Raw genomic sequence first — 24,704 nt, forward strand, 5'->3', positions numbered from 1 at the left:
ATATATATATATATATATATATATATATATATATATATATATATATATATATATATATATGTGTATATATATATATATATATATATATATATATATATATATATATATATATATATATATATATATATACATATATATATATATATATATATATATATATATATATATATATATATATATATATATATATATATATATATATATATATATACACACACATATTTATACATAAATATGTATGTATACAGTACAGGCCAAAAGTTTGGACACACCTTCTCCTCATTCAATGCGTTTTCTTTATTTTCATGACCATTTACATTGTAGAAGGCATCAAAACTATGAATGAACACATGTGGAGTTATGTACTTAATTAAAAAAGGTGAAATAACCGAAAACATGATTTATATTCTAGTTTTTTATAAATAGCCACCCTTTGTTCTGATTACTTTTTCACACACTCTTGGCATTCTCTCGATGTGAAGTGAAAACCATTTCGGGTGACTATCTCTTAAAGCTCATCGTCAAATGCCAAGAGTGTGCGAAAAAGTAATCAGAGCAAAGGGTGGCTATTTAAAAAAAAAAAAAGAATATAAAACATGTTTTCAGTTATTTCAAATGTTAAGTACATAACTCCACATGTGTTCATTCATAGTTTTGATGCCTTCAGTGACAATCTACAATGTAAATAGTCATGAAAATTAAAAAAACGCATTGAATGAGAAGAAGGTGTGTCCAAACTTTCGGCCTGTACTGCATATATGTATATGGAAGACTAGATACATGGGAACTGTAGCTTTCCTACTTAGTGAGCAGGCATCCTTGATTAAATTGTTGTGCCTTCTCAAACCACAGAATACACGGCACGGCATGGTAGCGGTAGTTGTGACCCCAAAAGGCGGTAAAAATGTATCTAATATACAAAAACAAGGTCTTAGTGCAGCTGGGAGTGCACACGAAAGTCTACACTTGGTAGCCAAAAGCACAAAACCAACAAGGCAAGCGACAACAAGTAATTACAATGATCCATGAAACACTGCAAAGAAACAATGATGTGGCACCCACTAAGAAGTGCGGCTGACATTTAAAGCTCTCTGATGCATTTATCACACTACTCAGCCTCCCTGGGAAAGTTTACGCCAAGGTACTGGAAAGGAGGGTCCGGCCGATAGTCGAACCTCAGATTCAAGAGGAGCAATGTGGATTCCGTCCTGGTCGTGGAACAACTGACCAACTCTTTACGCTTGCGGGAATCCTGGAGAGGGCCTGGGAGTATGCCTATCCAGTCTACATGTGTTTTGTGGATTTGGAGAAGGCGTATGACCGCGTCCCTCGGGAGATCTTGTGGGAGGTGCTGAGGGAGTACGGAGTGAGGGGAACCCTGCTGAGGGCCATCCAATCTCTGTACAACCAAAGCGAGAGTTGTGTCCGGGTGCTTGGATGTAAGTCGGATCCGTTTCCAGTGGGGGTTGGTCTCCGCCAGGGCTGCGCTCTGTCACCTATCCTGTTTGTGATTTTCATGGACAGGATTTCTAGGCGGAGTCGTGGCCATGGCGGAGAGGGTATACGTCTCGGGGGGCTAAAGGTTGCATCACTGCTGTTTGCAGATGATGTGGTCCTGATGGCACCTTCGGTTCGTGACCTTCAGCTCTCACTGGATCGGTTCGCAGCCGAGTGTTCAGCGGCTGGAATGAGGATCAGCATCTCCAAATCTGAGGCCATGGTTCTCAGCAGGAAACCGATGGTTTGTACAGTCCGGGTAGGGGACAGGACTCTGTCCCAGGTGGAGGAGTTTAAGTATCTCGGGGTCTTGTTCACGAGTGAGGGAAAGATGGAGAAGGAAATCAGCCGGAGAATCGGAGCAGCTGGGGCAGTATTGCAGTCTCTCTGCCGCACTGTTGTGACGAAACGGGAGCTGAGCCAGAAGGCAAAGCTCTCGGTCTACCGAGCTATCTACATTCCTACTCTCACCTATGGTCATGAAGTGTGGGTAATGACCGAAAGAATAAGATCGCGGCTACAAGCGGCCGAAATGAGTTTCCTCAGAAGGGTGGCTGGCATCTCCCTTAGAGATAGGGTGAGAAGTGCAGTCACCCGAGAGAGACTCGGAGTAGAGCCGCTGCTCCTTCGCTTGGAAAGGAGCCAGCTTAGGTGGTTCGGGCATCTCGTGCGGATGCCTCACGAGCGTCTCCCTAGGGAGGTCCTCGTTGCACGTCCCACTGGGAGGAGGCCCCGCGGCAGGCCAAGGACCAGATGGGGGGATTACATCTCCTCTCTGGCCTGGGAACGCTTCGGAATTCCCCAGGAGGAAGTCGCAAATGTTGCTCTGGAGAGGGAAGTCTGGGGGTCTCTGCTGGAGCTGCTGTCCCCGCGACCCGATTCCGGATAAGCGGTTGAAGATGGATGGATGGATGGATGATGCATTTAGACACAGGTGAGTGTTGTGATCAGAGGCAGGTGTGTACAATCTGCGCTCAGAGGCGGGGCAAGATAGTCAAAGGTGCCATAAAAGACATGAGTGGTCTATTTACTCATTCATATCTATGGCTGAAAGTGTTGCCAGCCGGCGGCAGAACTGTATGGTTATTATGATCTCTTATAAATATATTTGCTAATTTCCTATTATTAGCTGGTTACTTTCTGCTGTAACGTGGATCCTAATAGTCTTCTATCGATGTGTAAAAAGCATTTATTCTTTTCTTGTTTCACTACTTCACATTCAAACTCGCTTAGCGCCGCTTCTCGCTTAGCTTGTCCTCTTCTCCTTCCTCCTTCGTGTGTGTCCGCACTAACCCAGCTAACACACAACGTAACAAGAATGTGAGCTAATTGTTCTCCCATGGTTAGTTAGAACCTAGAACAAACTTTTAGAGAATATTAGCAGTAATGCCACATTTTAGTACTGTCTGTATTACTTTATTTGACATACGTAAATAATCAATATTTCATTATTTTTAAATTCAGAAAAGTCCACGTTCTGATCGTGATGCATCGGCGAAGCGATCATTTTTGCCACCTCTAGTTACTAACGCTGTTATTAATAATTAAGCAATTTTGGAAGAAGGCAATATTGTTTTATAATGTGAGTGCTCCCTCAGGTGATTATGTGTGACTTCAACGCTCATATTGGCAATGACAGTGAAACCTGGAGAGGCGTGATTGGGAAGAATGGCTGCCCGGATCTGAACCCGAGTGGTGATTTGTTATTGGACTTTGGTGCTCGTCACAGATTGTCCATAACTAACACAATGTTCAAACATAAGTGTGTACATATGTGCACTTGGCACCAGGAGAATGATCGACTTTGTAGTTGTGTCATGTTTTGGACACTAGGTTAAAGAGAGGGGCGGAGCTTTCTACTGATCCCCACCTGGTGGTGAGTTGGCGCCAATGCTCCTTGCCGGCCCAAACGCATTGTGAGGGTCTGCTGGGAACATCTAGCAGAGTCTCGTGTCAGAGAGAGTTTCAATTCCCACCTCCGGACGAACTTTGAACATGTCACGAGGGAGGCGCTGGATATTGAGTCCGAGTGGACCATGTTCTGTACCTCTATTGTCGAGGCGGCTGATCGGAACTGTAGCCGCAAGGTGGTTGGTGCCTGTCATGGCAGTAATCCGGGAACCCACCAGCGGTGGTGGATGCCGTCAAGCTGAAGAAAGAGTCCTATCGGGTACTTTTGGCACATGGGACTCCGGAGGCAGCGAACAGGTACCGACAGGCCAAGCGGTTTGCGGCTTCGGCGGTTGTGGAGGCAAAAACTCGGACATGGGAGGAGTTTGGGAAAGCCCCGGAAAGCGACTTCCGGACAGTTTCGAATCGATTCTGGACGCATCACAACACCCTGTAGGCTGGGCCCACACACACACCGACCACTAATCAGAGGCAGGTGACAATAATCAGCACCCATGGCAACAACGAAAACAAACCTGGGTGCAGACATTGAACTAAATCAACAACTAAGGAAATACTAAACCGAGCAAAACATGATACGGGCAACGGATCATCACAGTACCCTCCCCTTAACAGACGGATTCCAGACGTCCAAAGATAAAAGAAAAAAAAACTAAAAACAGACAAGTCCAAAGTCCCGGGAGGGCGGAGGGAGGACCTGGTGGTGGGCCGCCCAGACCAAGTGTCCCCGAAGCCACTGGGGATGATTCAGGTGGTGGCGGCGAGTTGAACGCCGCCGCAACCGCCCACGGAACGGCCACATCTGTGGCCGACGAGAGGGCTGCGTGCGGGCGCCTGATGACCGCTTGTGCGGGCACCAGATGGCCGCTTGTTCGGCGGGTAGGCTGGAGAGGGTAGCGGCACCGTGGGACGGCCCACTGGAGACAAGGAAGGCTGTGGACCATTTCTATACTCTCAGAAGGGTCCTTGAGGGTGCATGGGAGTTTGTCCAACCAGCCTACATGTGCTTTTTGAACTTGGAGAAGGCATTCAACCGTGTCCCCTCGGGAAGTCCTGTGGGGAGTGCTCAGAGTATGGGGTATCAGACTGTCTATGATTGTGGGGGTCCGCTCCTTGTATGATGGGTGTCAGAGCTTGGTCCGCATTACCGGCAGTAAGTTGGACCCGTTTTCAGTGAGGATTGGACTCCGCCAGAGCTGTCCTTTATAAGGAGTAATTCAGTTACTAATTTAATGAATTTTTGGACAAAATAATTAGTAACTACAATGAATTGGCCCAGACAAGGCATTTGTCTGTGTTAGATTTATTTCTAGAATTTTTTTTACCTGTCATTAATGGCCAGCAGAGCAGTGCACCAGGAAAGTAGTTCTTCTGTGTTAGCTCTTGCAATATTCACCAAGCTATAGCTTGGTGAATATTTAGCTCATGGTATGTAAAAGGAGTATTGTTGGCAGTATTGTCTGTCTCACTTTGGGATTGTGGATGATGGGCAAAATTCCAAAAAAGAATAAAAAATAAAGACAGTGTCTGTTTTCTATTGCCTGAATTATATTTTTCCCTTAAATTAATGAAGATATTAAAAAATGTGCAGTTGTCCTTTATGACCAAATTAACTCTTACTTTTATAAGTCTCTGATGGGGAACCTTTTCTAAAACAAGCTAGTTTACAAGGATGTATTTTATATTCCTTTGCTGTCGGCAGGGGAAACGTTTTTTAAAGAAAGTCAACATGCAATCGGCAGCAGCCTGCTTCCTTATTTGTGTGTTGGTTCCATGTGAGGAGGGTTGAATGTGTGTATTTGTACTTGATGTTTATAAACCCAAACACGTTCTTACTCACTGGGCGCAACCTGCAGTGGCACAGGCCCAATGTAAAGATGGCCTCACTGTGCAGCTACTGTGCTTATTCTCCCCTCTGCAGGGTCTCACCCCTAGTGGCCCTTGTTACACCACTGTAAAATAACTTGTGTAAAAACAAAACACATCCCTTAAATAAAGGGGAAGTAGAGTTTGGCTGCTGGCTTTTAAACACAGATGTAAATATGGAATATCTCTCTTAGATGAGAAACATTTACTGTCCCCCCATGGGCAAGCAGAAATCCCCTCAATGCTGTGAAAATTCAAAACATCCATTTTGAAGAACTTTGTGTCGTTTGGCGACAAGAGCATATAGGCCAACCATAACAATCCAATGGAAATCACCCTAATATTTTATCCTGAAGCACCACCAGAAAACTCCATTTAATATCTTCCATAATTCAGCTGGAAAACTGTAGACTTAAACTTAACTGTGCCAAACCCAAGTAGCCTGACATGCCTGTGAATTCGTAGAGAGCCGAGAGGAGGAGTTTGGAAAGAAACAACAAAGTAGAAGAGAAAGTACAGTACATAGAGCTGCCTTGACAAGCAGCCACTATTGCTTGCTGAAGCCAATCTGGAAAAGACTCAAATCTTTCTATCAAAAAAGTGCATGATTTTTTATTGATGAGAACGACTGGAATGGCAACATCCAAACAAATGGTTTCGTTTCCAATCTCTCGCTTTGGCCACATCAAAACCATGTAAAAATGTACAATGAGATATAGAAAAAAGTGCAAAAAGTTTGTATCGTTTGTACTGGCTTCGCTTAAAGATGATTTTCTCTGGGAAAACAAGCACGCTAATATGAACACGCTAATAAACAACAGTAGAGGAGAGTAGAGTAAACGTTACATTAAAAAATGTAATGTTATCATCAAAAAGTTAACAATTAGTAACACACAAAAGTTCCAAAAAAGTACTGGTATCGATTCCCAGGTACCGGTAATTGGTACAGTATTGGTTAAAATGTAAACATGGCCATTGCTAGGCACACTGTTGGCTGATGTTGACCAATCACAGAGCACTGTGTTCTCTGTCCTGGCAGCTGATTGGCTGAGCCAGATCAAGCCTCCTCTTTGCTCAGCTCCATGCACTGCAGCTCTGGGGCCGTACTTATCAAGCTTCTTAGAGTGCCATTTTACACTTAAGTCCTGAGAATTTGCGAAATTTAGTCCTACTCTCAAACTTAAGAATAAAAGCTTTTTATCAACGTTCTTAAGTCTAAGAATCACTCCTACTCTCCACGATATTTAAGAGACCTTCAGAGGTGTCTTAAGTGGTTAGGAGTTGCCAGCAGGGGATGGCACTGAGGCGAGAGAGATGTGCGCGAACGTTCAGGGAACGGAACAATGTTGTTGTTTTTTTTGATGACGAGCAGCTGATCAAACGGTATCGTTTAGACAGAGCGGATATTATTTTTGTCACAGATTTAATACTTTTCGATTCCTTGTTGATTTCTGCATGTGTCTGCAGTGGGCTAGTATATATAGAGCCACCCACACCAGTTTCAAATTAGTTGCCTAATTACTGAATTGGAAAGAAAATGTTATGACAGTAGCGTATGTGTGTGGCCGTGAGGTGAGTGACGTCAGTGAGTGTGTGGGCGATAGAAGAGAGGGAGCTGTAGCGTGAGTGCCGGCGGGGACTAGTTTGTTTTGTATTATTTTGTAGTTTATTGTCAAAATATACACTCCCATTGTCCACTTAAATATTTCCAAGATATTTCTTTATTCTTAGACAACGGATTCCATTCCGTGATTGATCATTTCTATGGACACAGAAATGACGTCACCTAAAATTCCGTTTATGGCACATAGTAATGTCGTAATTCAGCTCTGAGTGTGACACTTAAGATTCAGTCCTACACTTCGCTGAAAGTGTGAGTAAGACGCTTGATAACTAACTTTTAAGTGCAGCTTTCAGCGAAGAATTTATTTACTCTTAAGTCAACTCTTAGCAGACTTCTTAGGAGTAATTCTAAGAAGCTTGATAAGTACGGCCCCTGATCTGTGTTTTTTTCTCCGCGCTTTGTCTGGTAACATTTGAAATTACTTGAAGCCCTACAATGCAAACAGTATCTGAAACAACATAAAACACAACCTCTTTGGCGGAGGTCTACATACTAAAGCAATGTTTCTGTCACAAGCGTTTCCAAGGCGACACAAGGCAGGTCACAGTGCACCGCCACGGCATGGACTCTGCACACCACGGGGAAATATGAGAAGCTACTTGATAAACTATCACCCAAAATCCATCTGTAGTCATGTCTTTTACAATGATTGTGAACGATAGGCAAAATTAAAAAAAAGTGCAGTTCCCCTTTAGGTCAGCCAGCATACAGCTATAACATTATAAAAGGATGTTAATGAATAGACAAGATGTTCAATATTTTTTATTTCTGATCATGCAAATGTGTTGAAACATACACGTACGACAGAGGATTATTTGGCTATCGTCTGTCTTTGCAGCGCGAGCACCATGTGTGTGTCAGTTTGCACATACTTTTCAGACGTGCTAAATAAAACGCTAAATAGTGCTCGTGGTGATGAGTGTTGATAAATCACATTGCGTATGCTGCATGATACAGTTGCATCTTCTCTTCCCAGTATTGTGGCCATCTATTCTGCATATTAATGAAGCTGTAGACGCAAAATAGATTGCTCACCTTTCAAAACTAATCTTTAGCAATCGCAAAAGTAATATACCCATCAGGATTGTTATTGATGATACACCCATAGATTATGTTCAACAAAATTCATTCTTAGGAGTGGTAATTGATGAAAATATATAATGGAAGCCTCATATAAGTTACTTGAGGACAAAGGTTGCTAAATGTGTTGGAATGATGAGGAGATCATGTCAATTATTGAACACCAATGCTCTGCTGTTATTGTACCATTCATTTATTATGTCATATTTAAATTATTGTGTTGAAGTCTGGGGAAATTGTTATAAATCCCATCTACAGCCTTTAGTCACTCTGCAGAAAAAGGCCATTAGGATTGTGTCCAATGTTCACTACAGACATCATTCAAATCCACTATTCATGGAGTTAAAGCAACTTAAACTGCACGATGTGATCAAATTTAAAACTGCTCAAATTATGTTTAGGGCATCCCAAAACTCTCTACCATCCAATATACAGAACCTATTCCAGGATAGAGATGCTCACCATAGGTACAGTCTAAGAGGAAACAACAAATTATATTTGCCTAAATGTAGAACAACTTTAAAATCAATGTGCATTTCAGTGCGTGGAGTCAGTCTGTGGAACAACTTAGGGGAAGAGTTAAAAACGTGTTCTAACATGATTCCATTTAAAAGACTGTTTAAAAAAGAAGTACTGAAGAAGTACGAGGAGGAAAGAGAGTACTGCCCTCAGCACAGAGCGATGGGAGAGAGGTGTATGGTCAGAGGTTGTTTGGGCCTACGAATGTGTACGTGTATGTGTGTGTGTGTGTGTGTGTGTGTGTGTGTGTGTGTGTGTGTGTCTCGTCTTGTCTTGTCTTGTCTTGTAACAGTGGTACTATTGTATTGTTAGTGTACAGGAGCTCTTCTTGTTTTTGTTTGTATAGTATTGTTCTTGTATTATATTGTTTATGTTAAATGTGGAATGAGTGAGAGGGGTTGGGATATTATAAGCATCTGCTTCATCCAACCCCTTTTCAAGCCTTGCATAAATGTCTCTGCCAAAATGTAAAAAAAAAAAAAAAAAAAAAAAAAAGGTTTTGTTGTACTGTGCAGGTTTGAAATAAATACTTCAATTCAATTCAATCCACTTTGAACACGTTTAGTAGATCACCTTTGCGTGTGCTGTCAAGTGTGCTCGTGTTTTAGTACACACAAACCTTTAGTAAATCAGGCTCTGAGGGTTTATGAGTGTGTGTAAAAGGTTAATTGTCATGATCCGTTGCCCGGGTCATGGCTTGATTTATGTTTTGGGGCTTTTTTTCCTATTTTAGTCTGTTTCCATGCTCTACCCTCTTTCCTTTCGATTTATTTTGGTTTCCATGGGCGCTAATTCTCCACACCTGCCCTTGTTTAGTAATTAGTGTTCTCACCAGCTGTTTTGGTTAATCACTCCCCTTGGTATTTTTCAGTCCCCCAGCACAAGTCACTGGGTCAATGTTCGCTCTGCGCGACATTTACGTTTAGTCTTGTTTACACCACGCTTTTCTTTGTTATAGATTTTATGGCTTTTCACCTTTGGCGACTATTTTGGTTTTTGGCCCCACGCTTTATTAGCGTCCTGCCTCAAAGAGTTAAAACACACTCCTACCTGCACGCAGCTCCTGCTTGTCCTTCGGCATTCGAGAGAAGACAACCATCGCAGCCATGCGTTCAAAACGTAACAGTTAATAACAGCATGCGGAGGGTTTATAACAGGGGTGGGCAAGGAATTTTTACCGGGGGCCGCATAAGCAACCCGAGCACTGCTGGAGGGCCACACTGACAATATTTCAATTTAATTTTGCTCAATATTATTTTGGATATACCGTAAGATAAATAATAATAATAATAATAATAATAATAATAATAATAATAATAATAATAATAATAATAATAATAATAATAATTTCATTTAACCTAACTTAACTTTATACAAAAGCAGATTACTTTTGATGGTTTTATTTTTAACACTGTCTTACACAACACTTCCTGATGCATAATACAATGCAAAAATGTCCATTTCTGCACAGGGTTAATTTCTGTCACTTTATCCTGCATTATCCAACATTTTTCCCCGTCAGATTTGGACAACCATATGTTGTTAAAAATTGTTTTTAATCATGTTTATTTTATATTGTTTTTTATATCAGTTTTATATGTAATTATTTTTTGTTTTTATTCAGTCATTGGTGGAGCTAAGAATATTATTTGAATATTGTTTTTAATATTGTTTTGCAGCACTTTGGAAACATTTTGTTTTTTAAATGTGCTATATAAATAAAGTGGATTGGATTGGATTGTCACACCTGCCAGCTTGTCCCATTTCAGTCCTAACATGTCCAAACACGCATTTACCTCTGTGAACAAGTCATTACCTGTGGTTGTCTCTTTAATTGACTGCATGGCTGCCAGCTCCTTCGTGATTTGAAAGTCTATAGTTATCCCACGTAAGAAGATGAGCAGCTAAATGGTGTCACGTACATCGCAGCTCTCATCCAAAGCCAGCGAAAAACAGTCAAAGTCTACGGGCATTATCAGTGCAAAAGAGTCCAATAAGCACTCCTTAATAAACTCTCTGTCAGAAAACGCCTTACTTTTTCTGGCGATTTTGTGAGAAATTATGAAACTTGTCCTGACGGCAGCATCTCTGGGGGGGGGGGGGGGGGGGGGGGGGGGGCTGGGTGAAATATGGCAAAAAGTCCTTGTTGTGTTTGCAGTTTTGATTGATTGAGATTGATTGAGACTTTTATTAGTAGGTTGCACAGTGAAGTACATATTCCGTACAATTGACCACTAAATGGTAACACCCGAATAAGTTTTTCAGCTTGTTTAAGTTGGGGTCCACTTAAATTGATTCATGATACAGATATATACTATCATATATACTATCATCATAATACAGTCATCACACAAGATAATCACATTGAATTATTTACATTATTTACAATCAGGGGTGTGGAGGGTGTGGGGGGTAGGATATGGACAGCAAGTAGTGGACATATAGAGAGAGAGAGAGAGAGAAAGAGAGCGAGAGAGAGAGAGAGAGAGAGAGAGAGAGAGAGAGAGAGAGAGAGAGAGAGAGAGAGAGAGAGAGAGAGGGATCAGAAGGCATAAGAAAAAGTATCTGCATTTGATTGTTTACATTTGATTATTAGCAATCCGGGGAGGGTGTTAGTTTAGGGTTGTAGCTGCCTGGAGGTGAACTTTCAGTGCGGTTTTGAAGGAGGATAGAGATGCCCTTTCTTTAATACCTGTTGGGAGCGCATTCCACATTGATGTGGAATAGAAAGAGAATGAGCTAAGACCTTTGTTAGTTCGGAATCTGGGTTTAACGTGGTTAGTGGAGCTCCCCCTGGTGTTGTGGTTATGGCGGTCATTTACGTTAAGGAAGTAGTTTGACATGTACTTCGGTATCAGGGAGGTGTAGTGGATTTTATAGACTAGGCTCAGTGCAAGTTGTTTAACTCTGTCCTCCACCTTGAGCCAGCCCACTTTAGAGAAGTGGGAAGGAGTGAGGTGGGATCTGGGGTGGAGGTCTAGAAGTAACCTGACTAGCTTGTTCTGAGATGTTTGGAGTTTAGATTTGAGGGTTTTGGAGGTGCTAGGGTACCAGGAGGTGCATGCGTAATCGAAAAAGGGTTGAACGAGAGTTCCCGCCAGAATCCTCAAGGTGCTTTTGTTGACCAGAGAGGAGATTCTGTAGAGAAATCTCGTTCGTTGGTTAATCTTTCTGATTACCTTGGTTGCCATTTTATCACAGGAAAGGTTAGCCTCTAGAATGGAACCAAAGTAGGTGACCTCATCTTTCCTGGTGATAACAATGTCACCCACTTTTATGGTGAAGTCATTGACTTTCTTAAGGTTGATGTGGGACCCAAACAGGATGGATTCTGTTTTACCCAAGTGCATGGATAGCTTGTTGTCAGCGAGCCAGGTGCAAGTTCTACAGAGTTCAGCACTGAGGATTTTCTCCACCTGTGACTTGTCCTTGCCGGATACCAGCAAGGCAGAGTCATCCGCAAACAAAAACAATTCACAGTCGCATGCCGATGACATGTTGTTTATGTATATTAGGAACAGTAAAGGTCCCAATATACTGCCTTGGGGGACTCCACAGCTCACCGAGAGGGGGGGACACGGTGCCGTTCACCTCTACCACCTGCTCCCTCCACTCCAAGTAAGATTGCATCCAGCTCCATGAGGTTTTGTTAAATCCGATTGCTCTCAGCTTATCGAACAGTATAGCGTGGTTAACGGTGTCAAAGGCCTTCTGAAGCTCCAGCATGACCATGCCGCAGTATTTGCCCGCGTCCACCTCATGTTTGATGTGGTCGGCGGTCAGATAGAGAAGACATGTGTCAGTGGAGTGGTTAGTTCTGAAGCCGGATTGGAATTTGTACATGAGTTTATTAGTGGCAAGGTAACTATCGACCTGTTCATAAACTATTTTCTCCATTACTTTCGAAATGGAGCTGAGAATAGAAACAGGTCGGTAGTTGCCAGTTTCCAATTTGCTTCCTTTTTTAAAGAGGGGAGTTACTCTTGCTATCTTAAAATCTTTTGGTACTTGGCCTTGTGTAATTGATAGGTTTATTATGTGCGTGATGATCGGGGCAATGATGGAGGCAGAGTCCCTGAGGAATCTGGAGGGAATATTATCAAGGCCGGTGGCCTTGTTAGGGTGGAGCGCGCTCAATTTTTTAAACACCTCATCAGCTGTGACCATTTCTAATTTGAAATCATCGTTGGATACTCCTAGCTTTCTGTAGAAGGCTTTAATGTGTTCTACACCAAAGCGACCAGAGTGGTGGGACAGCTTGTTGACAAGAGTTGCGGCTATGCTGGTGAAAAAGATGTTAAGTCTGCTAGCTACCTCCATTTTGTCTGTAATGAGGGAGTCACCCTCCTTGATGCTGATGTTGGTGAGTCTTGTTTTAAGTTTCTGGCTGCAACCAGGAAGCTGGTTGTTGAGAATTTTCCAGAGCTAACGTGGCTTATTTGTGTTTTCCTCTATTTTGTCGTCAATGTAATTTTTTTTTAAAGGATTTAGTCAGGTTGGTTGACTTATTTCTTAATTTATTGCATTGCTTTTTGAGAGTTGAAAGGAGTAATTTGAGGTTAATGTTATTGGGTTGTTTATCTACTTCTGTTTTACATTTTTGGTATTCAGAGTATTTTCTGTCTCTGTCTTTAATGGCAGCTAATAGGTCCGGATTCATCCATGGTTCCGAGCGGGCTTTGATCCTGACTGTTTTCACGGGAGCCATGTCATTTAGTATCTTTAGGAACGCCGTTTTGAAGTGATCCCAAGCAACATCGACCAGGCTGCTCGCGAGCACAGGGGACCAGTCCCACTCATCTAATTTTAAATTGAAATTGTCATTGGAGTATTTTTTGAGGGATCTGGATTGGGCTGTTATGTGGCCATTGGTTTTGGGTTTAGCTATTTTGCGGGTGCAGAAGGTTAGATAGTGGTCGCTAAGACCACAGATCATGACTCCACTATTTTTTATTTTAGGCCGGTCTGAAGTGAGAATGAGATCTATGGTTGATTGGGTGGAATCACACACCCTTGTAGGTAGCGCTATTAGCTGGGAAAGACCGTGCAGATGACAAAACTTGCTGAAGGATCTGAAGACAGGCGCATCTTTGCGTTGAATATCTGTGTTCAGATCCCCAGTTATAATTTTCTCCACGTTGTCTGTCCCTGCCAAGCATTCTTCCAAAGCCCCATAGAAATCACTCTGATTAGGGGGTCTATAAACAGTCCCTATTAGTACCGGCTTAGCGTTTTTAAATTTGATTTCCGCCCACACAGATTCCAGGTCATTGTGGTTAAGATCAGTGCGAGTTATCAATCAATCAATCAATCAATGTTTATTTATATAGCCCTAAATCACAAGTGTCTCAAAGGGCTGCACAAGCCACAACGACATCCTCGGTACAGAGCCCACATACGGGCAAGGAAAAACTCACCCCAGTGGGACGTCGGTGAATGACTATGAGAAACCTTGGAGAGGACCGCATATGTGGGTAACCCCCCCCCCCTCTAGGGGAGACCGAAAGCAATGGATGTCGAGTGGGTCTGACATAACATTGTGAAAGTCCAGTCCACAGAGTTATGTATTTTAAATCTTGGTGAATATACATACAAACGCCCGCACCGTGTTTATTCCTATCCTTTCTGATAACCGAAACGTTTTCTATTTCTATCTCTGAGTCAGAAATACTTTGATCAAATTTGGTTTCAGAAAAACACAAAATTTTTACCTTCGTGTTGAGGAACATTTCTCTGATTTGGTCGAGTTTGGCTCCAGAGAGGCTGTTCACATTAAGGTGGATGATGTGTAGTCCACTGGAACCAAAAAGAGCATCAGAGTCCGCTGTGTTGTGGTACTGACCAGAAAAGTTCTTGGTTGTTATTGCTGTTGAAGTTGAAGAAGAGAAGGGAGAGAGAGGAGAGAGAGAGAGAGGCATCTTCCTCCAGGTGAAGGGGGAGGGGGAGCGTGGGGGAGGGGCGGAGTTGGAGAGGGGGGGGGGGGCAGGTAGGGTTGCTGGGGGTGGATTTCCTTTTGGCGGGCTTTTTTGAGGACAAAGAGAATAACGAAAATGTTTTTGTAAAGGCGCCTCTAAATCCAGTGTATGCCGCGTCCTCGACCGTCGTGGACCGGGGAGAGGCCGCGTGGACCCCCGCCATCTCGTGCAGTTCCCCGCCATCATCGATGACTGGTTCGCCGTCCACCGCCGCCGCTGCGTCGTTCACCGCCGCTGAGTCGATGCCTTCTCCGATGACTGGGTCGTCCTCCACCGCCGCCGCCGAGCCTCCAACCGTGTCGATGAACGGGGCGAAGTCCTCCGCCGAGCCGCCGATCACTGGAGCACAGGTGAGCTTGAGCTGAGATGAGCCGGTAGCCGAGTTAGCTTCGATGGCGACGCTAGCAGTAGCATTGCTAGTCTTCGCCAGTCGGGACAACATTAACCGTGTTGTTGCAGGTCCAGGGTTAAGTTCAGTGTCTCCTGATAGTAGAAGTAATAGTAGTATTATTGACTTTCTGTCTATCCTTCCAGTCAGGGGCATGTTCCCTTTGCCTCGATGGCCAGTCAAGCACGATGCTAACACGTTAGCTCCAAAGCCAAGGTGCTTCGCTGATGTATTGTCGTGGAGATAAAAGTCACTGTGTATGTCCATTTCGCGTTCTTGACTCTCATTTTCAAGAGGGTAAAGTATCCGAAGAGGTTTAAAAGGAGGAAGTGTGGGATAATCCGAGCAGTTGTTTGAATTCCCGATCGGGAGCGAAAGAGAGTGCGACCGCTCATCTCGGCGTCTCGTTCTGATTACCATCAACGCATCAGCCTCCCTTGCGCGCGCTTCATCAGACAGATTCCGGTATTTTCCTCGTGCTTCGTCGTGTAGTGGCGATTCAAATTATATTCTTTAAACACAGTAACCGGTGTACCACAAATTAAGCACACGGCTTTACCTTTAATTTCTGTAAAGAAATACTTGGCAGTCCATGTCTTGTTGGAAACACGGCATTCGTCATCAACTTTTCTCTTTTTAGCCTCTCATCACTTGTCGTTGTGCACCTTCACTCACAGGTTACACCCGGACATACGCCCATAAATAACACTTTTCAAAATAAAAGCAGCACAGTTGTATTGCACGCTCGACATAGATACTTTTTATAATTTATTTTGTAATTTATGATTGGCCTCACGCGGGCCGGACAGGGATGCACAAAGGGCCGGATGTGGCCCGCGGGCCGCAGAATGCCCAGGTCTGGTTTATAAGGACCTAAAATGCAAATAATATTAATTTAAATCATAAAAAAAATAGTATCTCTACTTCGCGAAAATTCACTTACCAACGTGGGGTCTGAAAAGTCACTCCCGCGATAATCAAAGGATCATGGCGAAGTTGGTAGAGTGGCTGTGCCAGCAATCGGAGTGTTGCTGGTTACTGGGGTTCAATTCCCACCTTCTACCTTCCTAGTCACGTCCGTTGTGTCCTTGGGCAAGACACTTCACCCTTTGCCTCTGATGGCTGCTGGTTAGCGCCTTGCATGGCAGCTCCCGCCATCAGTGTGTGAATGTGTGTGTGAATGGGTAAATGTGGAAATACTGTCAAAGTGCTTTGAGTACCTTGAAAGTAGAAAAGCGCTATACAAGTATAACCCATTTATCATTTATTATTTATCATTGTAGCAGAAAAGTGAAGACTGAGGAGTATACAACTGCAGCATCCAGAGCTAAGGCACAGCTAACATTAGGATGTGTGCTTTTGTGTTTGTTTTGTTATTTCTAGCCTTATATTCTCCTATAGTAAATGGCACGGAAGTGATTACTTTGCTTGACCAATGAGTGCTCAACAGCGGCACCCATCATGGAACCCAGACTGACAAAAAACTAGAAATAGTACTTCATAGTACCTGGTTTTGCCAATGGAAAAGCAGAGTGGGTACTCTTGTAGAGCCTAAACATATTTCAAAAAGATTTCTACCACAAACCTCTATCTTCATTTAAAAAAGCAACATACTCGCCACTTGAGTCATAGATATGATTATCTTTATTGTCTTTTTTTCCAAATGTTATCTTGGCAAGTGTTTTCTGGGCTAATCTCCTGCAGTCTTCGGTTACCTTGGAAAAGATGACGGAGAGGCCAGCAGCCTGCAAAGCAGCAGCATGCTTCCTGCTCTCCCGCTATGATGCCACTGGAATGCTGGCCACTGGGCTTTCCCGCTCTGGGCACTTAGCTCGCTCCAAGGAACGTCCTGTCTGTCTGCATGCAAGTGTGTGTTGGCGAGTGTGCGTGTGGGTGGGCGTGTGTGTTGCACATGCAGACTGTGGGTAAAATGGGTGCTAAAGCCCAAGACAGTGGGTGGGGGTTGACATATGTAATTGTTAAATATAAAATAGAGACAATATACATTTTGCATAAGCATTTGACCTTCATTATGCTTTTTAAAAATGCATAATAACAATCCTACTCAGACACACTGGAGCAACGTAAGCCTGAGTTTCAGATGGATGGAGGGATAAATAGACAGAATGCAGATTGATTAAGAATGATAATGTGGGAGGGCTTAACTCACATGCAATTGGCCAGTGGATTTCCTGATGCGATCATAACTAGTACTGTAAAGTCTGAAATAGCTGTGCAGGCTAAATTAGAAGCTCCCTGTCAAAACTTAGAATACTTTAATCATTTCTTGACCAGTCTGGGTCCGGACTCGGACCACAGTCCACCAGTTAGCAGGCGAAATGCAAAACTAGCCAAAGTCTACCAGAAACGATAAAGGATATCTTTGTTTCAAATGGGATCTATGATGAATCTATATGTGACCGGATGGATCTATATAATATTTATGAAGTTTATTTTCGACAGTGTCTCGGAAAACAGCAGCTGCGGCGTTTGTTTTCAAGATATATTTTTAGACAGTGTACATTTTCAATAGATACATTTTTAATAATTTATGTATTTATTTGACAGGGAAAGTACAATTTAACATTGTTACCCACAGGTAACCGATGTCAAAGTACATAAGACTTCTAGCCACAGGCTAATTTGCAACCCTTGTCCCTGGTTAGGCTTTTCAAAAAAAAAATTGAGAAAAGTGTAAAGCACATACAAAAGGATTAAGACAGGGTACAAAAATAAAAATACATTGAAAATAATTGGCCCCATTTTACGACCAGTTCTAGTGCTCACACTTCTTCTGATTTTCCTTAAGCCACTTTTTCAGTTTTGTGGAGAAAAGTTGAATGTTCGACTGTGACTTTAACTCCAGTGGCAAAGAGTTCCACAGATGTGAGGCCTTCACGGAGAATGCAGACTGACCCAGAGTCGTCCGGCACCTTTTCACTCTACAGCTCCCACCGACTGCAGCTCCAGTCTGCACACCTTCACTACTGTGTCTTTGTATTTCTTGACACATCACATCAGGAGCTAATCCATTAAGACACTTAAAAATAGCTTTTAAAAATGAGAAATGCATAAAAAATTTAAAACTCATCATGTTATATTTTTGACTAATAAGGCAGTAATGATGCTTCTTTGGTTTTTGGTCAAATGTATTTAGTGATTGTTTATAAAATGACAACAGAGGCTTCACTACACATTTTGTGGCCTGTCCCCAGACCATGATAAAAACATTGCATGCATGTAAACTTGTGTAGCCTGAACAGATAAACACGGCCAAATAAGCCTGAAACAGTTTATATTTATTGTTATGGTCTTAGTCATTTTTATAATATGGCCACCAAATTTTAGCTTAGGGTCCAAAATAGCACCCAAATATTTATATTCCTTTACCTTCTACTATACGTCCTTCTATACTTTTGGAGAGAATGGGACGTCATTTCATTTGCAATTTGGGAACGCCTCCGGAATCGAACGTCTTGCAGACAGACTGTTTGCTGACGGATGTGGGTGGGAACTTTGCACTACTTTATATTAGTCATATTATATTAGAATGTCACATAACAAGAAGATGGGGAGGCCGGCGTGGTGCGGAACCTGAGGGTTCCTTCTAATTTACTTCTGTAATCTTCATTGGAGTGTATGTTCCTCCTTCTGCTGACGAAACTGCTGCTTGTGACACCATTCATGCTGCTGTTGCTAAGCAACAGACCAAACCTCCCGATGCCCTCATTCTCATTTCGGGTGACTTTAATTATGTTTCTCTGGACTCTATTTTACCCACTTTCCATCAATATGGTTGCCAACCCTCCCGTTTTTAGCGGGAGAATCCCGATATTCAGCGCCTCTCCCGACAACCTCCCGACAGAGATTTTCTCCCGACAAACTCCCGGTATTCAGCCGGAGCTGGAGGCCACGCCCCAAAAATAAAAAAGGCTGCCGCAGCTGCGATTGGACCTGACCAGCCTCCGGGTACAAGTACTGGAGTACCAATTGCTTGCCAGGGAAGATCTTCCCCAGGAAGCAAGGATTGACCGGTTTTGGGCCATGCTAGGGAGAGATGGAAGATTCCACACTCTCGTGCATTTGATGAAAGCACTTTTGTGCGTGCCACACAGCAATGCATCATCAGAGAGGGTGTTCAGCATGGTTAGAAAAATAGTGACAGAGAATAGAAAGAGGATGGACAATTCAACCCTTAACAAAGCATTGTACTTTCAAGTACAACAATGAGTAGATGAGTGTTGTGTGTGTGTGGGTGTATATGTGTAAATAAATGAACACTAAAATTCAAGTATTTATTTTATTTATATAATAAAATCAATATATATATATATATATATATATATATATATATATATATATATATATATATATATATATATATATATATATATATATATATATATATGTAACGGTGTAGAAACAGACGATCATTATGCTTGATTAAATTATGAATGAAGTGTTGCAACAGCGCCTGTTGCTGGCGAGAAGTGGTATGCACTTTACCTGCGGGAAGTGCTCAGAACTGTGACGCCTTCCAATTGATAATCCCGTGACCCAAGTGGACTCACAGTCTCACAATTTGCACTGTTTTGCAGGACACTGTAATAAAATAAATTCATAATCCACCTGGTGCCAGTGATATGTTGAAGTGACAGCAGTGTGGAGCTGCATTTTGCCACATACAGTTGTGGACCGTCACATATATATATATATATATATATATATATATATATATATATATATATATATATATATATATATATATATATATAGCTAGAATTCACTGAAAGTCAAGTATTTATATATATATATATATATATATATATACTCTCCTCTTAACCACGCCCCCAACCACACCCCCCGACCCCCGACCAAGCCCCCCCCCACCTCCCGATATTGGAGGTCTCAAGGTTGGCAAGTATGATGTACACTGTGCAACACGGGAAAATAAAACTCTGGACCTACTGTATGCTAATTCAAAAGATGCATACAGAGCCACTGCCCTGCCCCCCCCTGGGATGGTCTGATCACAATCTGGTGCTTTTAACACCTCAATACGTTCCTGCTGTGAGGAGGCAGCCCATCTCAACTAAATCAGTGCAAATGAGGAGCATTGAGACTGGCATAGCCTTACAAGACTGCTTTGAGACTACAGACTGGGAAATACTCTGTAAGCCTCACGGGACAGATATTGACAACATCACAGACTGCATCACTGACTACATCAATTTCTGTGAGGACTTCATCATCCCTACAAAAACTGTCCACTGTTACCCAAATAACAAGCCCTGGATCACCAGCCAGCTAAAGGTGCTGCTAAATAAAAAGAAGCGAGCCTTCAGATCCGGTGATCGGGACGAGTTGAAGAGGATTCAGTGGCAGCTTAAAGTTCAGCTTCAAGAAGGAAAAGATGCCTATAGAAGGAAGCTTGAAGCTAAACTCCAACAGAACAACACTCGTGAGGTTTGGAAGGGTATGAAGGCCATCACAGGCTTAAACAATAAAGCCAAACTGCTGGATGGGGGTGTAGATAGAGCCAACGAGCTGAATTTGTTTTTCAATAGTTATAGCACCCTGTACACCTCAGACTTCCAGTATAGTTCCAGGTCCTGCCACCTGCAGAAAGACTCTGACGACTCTGCTGTGGTCGGGTGTATCGGAGAGGGACGGGAATTGGAGTACAGAACACTGATCGCTGACTTTGTGGAGTGGTCTCAGGCGAACCATCTGGTCCTTAATGTGGACAAGACCAAGGAGCTGGTCATCGACTTCAGGAAGAGAGTGACCCCGGTGGAGCCGGGGTCCTGCCATCAGTGTGTGAATGTGTGTGTGAATGGGTGAATGTGGAAATAGTGTTAAAGCGCTTTGAGTACCTTGAAGGTAGAAAAGCGCTATACAAGTGTATAGTAACCCATTTGCCATTTAACCCATTTACAGACTCAAAAAACGCAATATAAAAGTGACTTTGGAGCAAAATTTACGCAAAAATGTACACCAAATCATATCCAATTTTTTTTATTTTTTTTATTTAGACGGAAGTGTTTTAAATGTACATTAAAATCATCACAGGTGCTATAGTGCATATAGTGTTATTTCTATTGGTATTTGTATTGCTCCATTTGTAGTGTAATAATGTTCATTGTCATTTCTGTATTATTTATTTCACTAACTGCTTCTTTGCTATCACTTTTACCATCATATTTGTACATATCGTATTTGCTGATGTTGCTCTATTGTTGTTGTTGTTGTTATTGTTGTGTTTAATAAAGTCAAATACAAATAAGGCAACAAGAGAAGTATCCACACTTATCTTTTGTAAAGTAAATTTGTATAGCCGATATGGGCATCTACATCAACTATATGATTTGTCTGAGTAGCTGGACAGGACAAAAAAAACAAACAATCATCATAAGTCTCCTTTAATGTATTTTTGCTAGGAATTCTGGATCCCATCATCCCATTTGCTCATATTTCACTCTGCAACTTAAACCCCTGAGAGTTTAAGCGACGTTTGAGTTAGATGTTGTAAAATATGAGTTGGGGTATACAAAAGAAAGTCAGTAGTAGTAATTTGGCTTAGCTTTTAATCCAAAATGAACCGTTAGGTGTTTGATAACAGCTTCTTGGCTGTCTAACGGCCTCCGTTGTTGCTCACCCTTATGCCCAAATAACTTCCAATTAACCTCTGTTCTTCATTTGCAACCAATCAAATGGAATGTCTTTCTAATGAGACACTGTGGTCATTTATGGAAAAGATGACCTGTGGCTTGCAATAGGCTGTACAGAAACACAAGCAGGCAGACACACATGCTTACTATGTCAGAAGAAGTGTGAGTGAGCCTAATCCAGTGATGGGTGCGCTGCCAGTAAAAGGGCGTTGAAAGCTAAATTTGGCTGAGACCGACTGACTGGAACTGGCACAGAGGAAACAGTTGAATCCTTCTGAAGGGAGAAATTGATAGGCGCAAGGAGAAGGGGGAAAAGTCCACAGACGAGTACATGAGAGGAGGATGTGATGAATGGATCTTAAATCTGGCGAGTAAGGGAAATGGAATCAGTTGGTGAATGTGTGATTCTGGGCCGTCGAAACACTATGCTGTGTTTGTTTAACGCAGGTTTGTCATGAGGAGATTGGAGTTGACTTTCGCCTCGTCTATCGACTGCAGCTGTTCCTTACAGTGAGGTCTTCAGTTTTGGAGCGCAACAGTGATGTGCTGAGGGTTTTTCTGCTGCGGTCAAACAGCTCGCCTCAGGAAATCACCATCGCAACCACACAAGGAGAGAGAGGGAACATAATATTGTATTCTTGTGATTTATCTATTGTCACACACATTGTTATCCTGGTTTTAGATAGCTGTCCCATGAGTCTTGGTTCTCTTAGAAATTTCTGACTTGGTGAGTTTTTCCTTGACCTAAGTTGACTTGTGTGCATGGACAGGATGCAATACACCATGCACACTCACACATTTGGAGCTAACATTTTCAACTACATGCAACTTTATTGGCATGAATTTGTCATTAATCATCGGTCATGTTACGCTTTCCTCCTCGCACTGACTAAACCTCCTCATTAATGACACCTGCACTGAGAGGCATATATGTGGGCGTGTATTTGCAGCTGAGAGATGTCGGATTGATGGAATATTTTTACACTAGGTGAGACATTTATTTAGATTTAACATTTAGATTTAATATATTTAGATTTTACATTTAGATTTAGATTCAACATGTATATTTAACATTTAGCATTTATCTTAGATTTAATATTTGTATTTAGTTTTAACATATATAATTGGCTGTAACGTTTATATTTAGTATTCAACATTTACATTTAGATTTGAAATTTTAATTTATATTTAACTTTTATCATTTACATTCAATATTTATATTTATATTTAACATTTATAAAAATATTTAACATATATTTTTATATTTAATATTTATATTTCAAATGTAATATGTAGATTTAGATTTAACATGTAGATTTAGATATAGTATCTACATTTAACATGTATATAATAATACAATTAACATTTAGATAATATAGATTTAACATTTAGCTTCACCATTTAATTTCTACCTTAAATGTGAGAAAAATGAGCTCAATATTAAAAATATATTAACTAGAAAAGTGTGATTTAATTTTTATATTTGGCACCCCATAGACCTGAAGTTTCTTTCCAAAATAGTGAGTTTGTATGGACATGGCTTGAGGTAGGTTGTAGAATTTATCTTCACCATAAAATATTTACTCTGTCCCTCCAGGACTTCACAGGCTTTTTTTGTAATCATTTTTGTTTGTTTGCATGTTTTTCAGAAAGTTGCTGCAAAAACTGCATTGATATGAAGCAATATTTTTCAATAACATTGAATCAACTTTTGTGATTTTATGAAGTGTGTTCCTTGTAACCTTAACCTGAAAACGCATTTGATTTCAAGAAAAAAAGGAACACAAATGCTGTATTGGTGTTTTACTCATTTTATACCACACAGACTTTTAAAGTTGGCACTCGATTTAAAGATTCAGGGAATTTTATTGTCATACCAGCACACATGAGATGGCACAGAATTGAGCAGTAAAAGCACATACTTAGAACTCATTGTTAAATTACTGTACTGTTATAACTCACAATATTCATAATTAATTCCAATTTAATTAAGAAACTCCACTGAAGGCTTACTTACAGTGCATTCGGAAAATATTCACAGCGCTTCACTTTTTCCACATTTTGTTATGTTACAGCCTCATTCCAAAATGATCCTTGGTCTTAGATTATTATTATATAACGCCGTTATTACGAACACTGGTTGGAGCCATATGAACCATCTCGACTCTGAGAACCTCAAGGAGCGGTCTCCTGCTGGTGCCCAGAGTCAGGACCAAACATGGTGAAACTGGGTTTCAGTTTCATGCTCCTAAAATTTGGAATAGTCTTCTTGAAGATGTGAGATGGGCCTCAATGTTGGCAATGTTTAAATCCAGCCTGAAATCACTTTTATTTAATTGTGCATATGACAACTGAAAGTATTTTATGTACAGTATTTGATTGAGTTTGAAGTAATTATGATTGTTTTGAATGATGATTGATTCTCTGATTTTAATTGGAATTTTTTTTCCTTCTTCTAATTTTCTGAAAAGCACTTTGGATCGCCTGGTGTACGAATTGTGCTCTATAAATAAAAGGGCCTTGCCAATTACCTTCTCTATTTTGTATTTTCCCTCACCTAAAAAACTTTCTGGCACAATAAAAACTACGCACGCTACAGATTAAGTACATGCAAACTAAAAATTTCCAGCAATATCCATACAGAAATAAATACATAACTGCTGAACTGCTCTCTCTCTCTCTCTCTCTCTCTCTCTCTCTCTCTCTCTCTCTCTCTCTCTCTCTCTCTCTCTCTCTCTCTCTCTCTCTCTATATATATATATATATGTATATATATATAGATATATATATAGATATATATATATACTGTATATATATATATATATCTATATATCTATAGATATATATATATATATATACTGTATATATATATATATATATATATATATATATATATATATATATATATATATATATATACATATATATACAGTATATATTTACTGTATATATATATATATATATATATATATATATACATATATATATATATATATATATATATATATATATATATATATATATATATATATATATATATATATATATATATATATATATATATATATGCACACTCTTAGCATTCTCTCGATGAGCTTCAAGCACACCTGTGAAGTGAAAACCATTTCAGGTGACTACCTCTTGAAGCTCATCGAGAGAATGCCAAGAGTGTG

The sequence above is a fragment of the Entelurus aequoreus genome, linkage group LG11 (assembly GCF_033978785.1).
Source record: "Entelurus aequoreus isolate RoL-2023_Sb linkage group LG11, RoL_Eaeq_v1.1, whole genome shotgun sequence".
In the NCBI taxonomy this organism is placed as follows: domain Eukaryota; kingdom Metazoa; phylum Chordata; class Actinopteri; order Syngnathiformes; family Syngnathidae; genus Entelurus; species Entelurus aequoreus.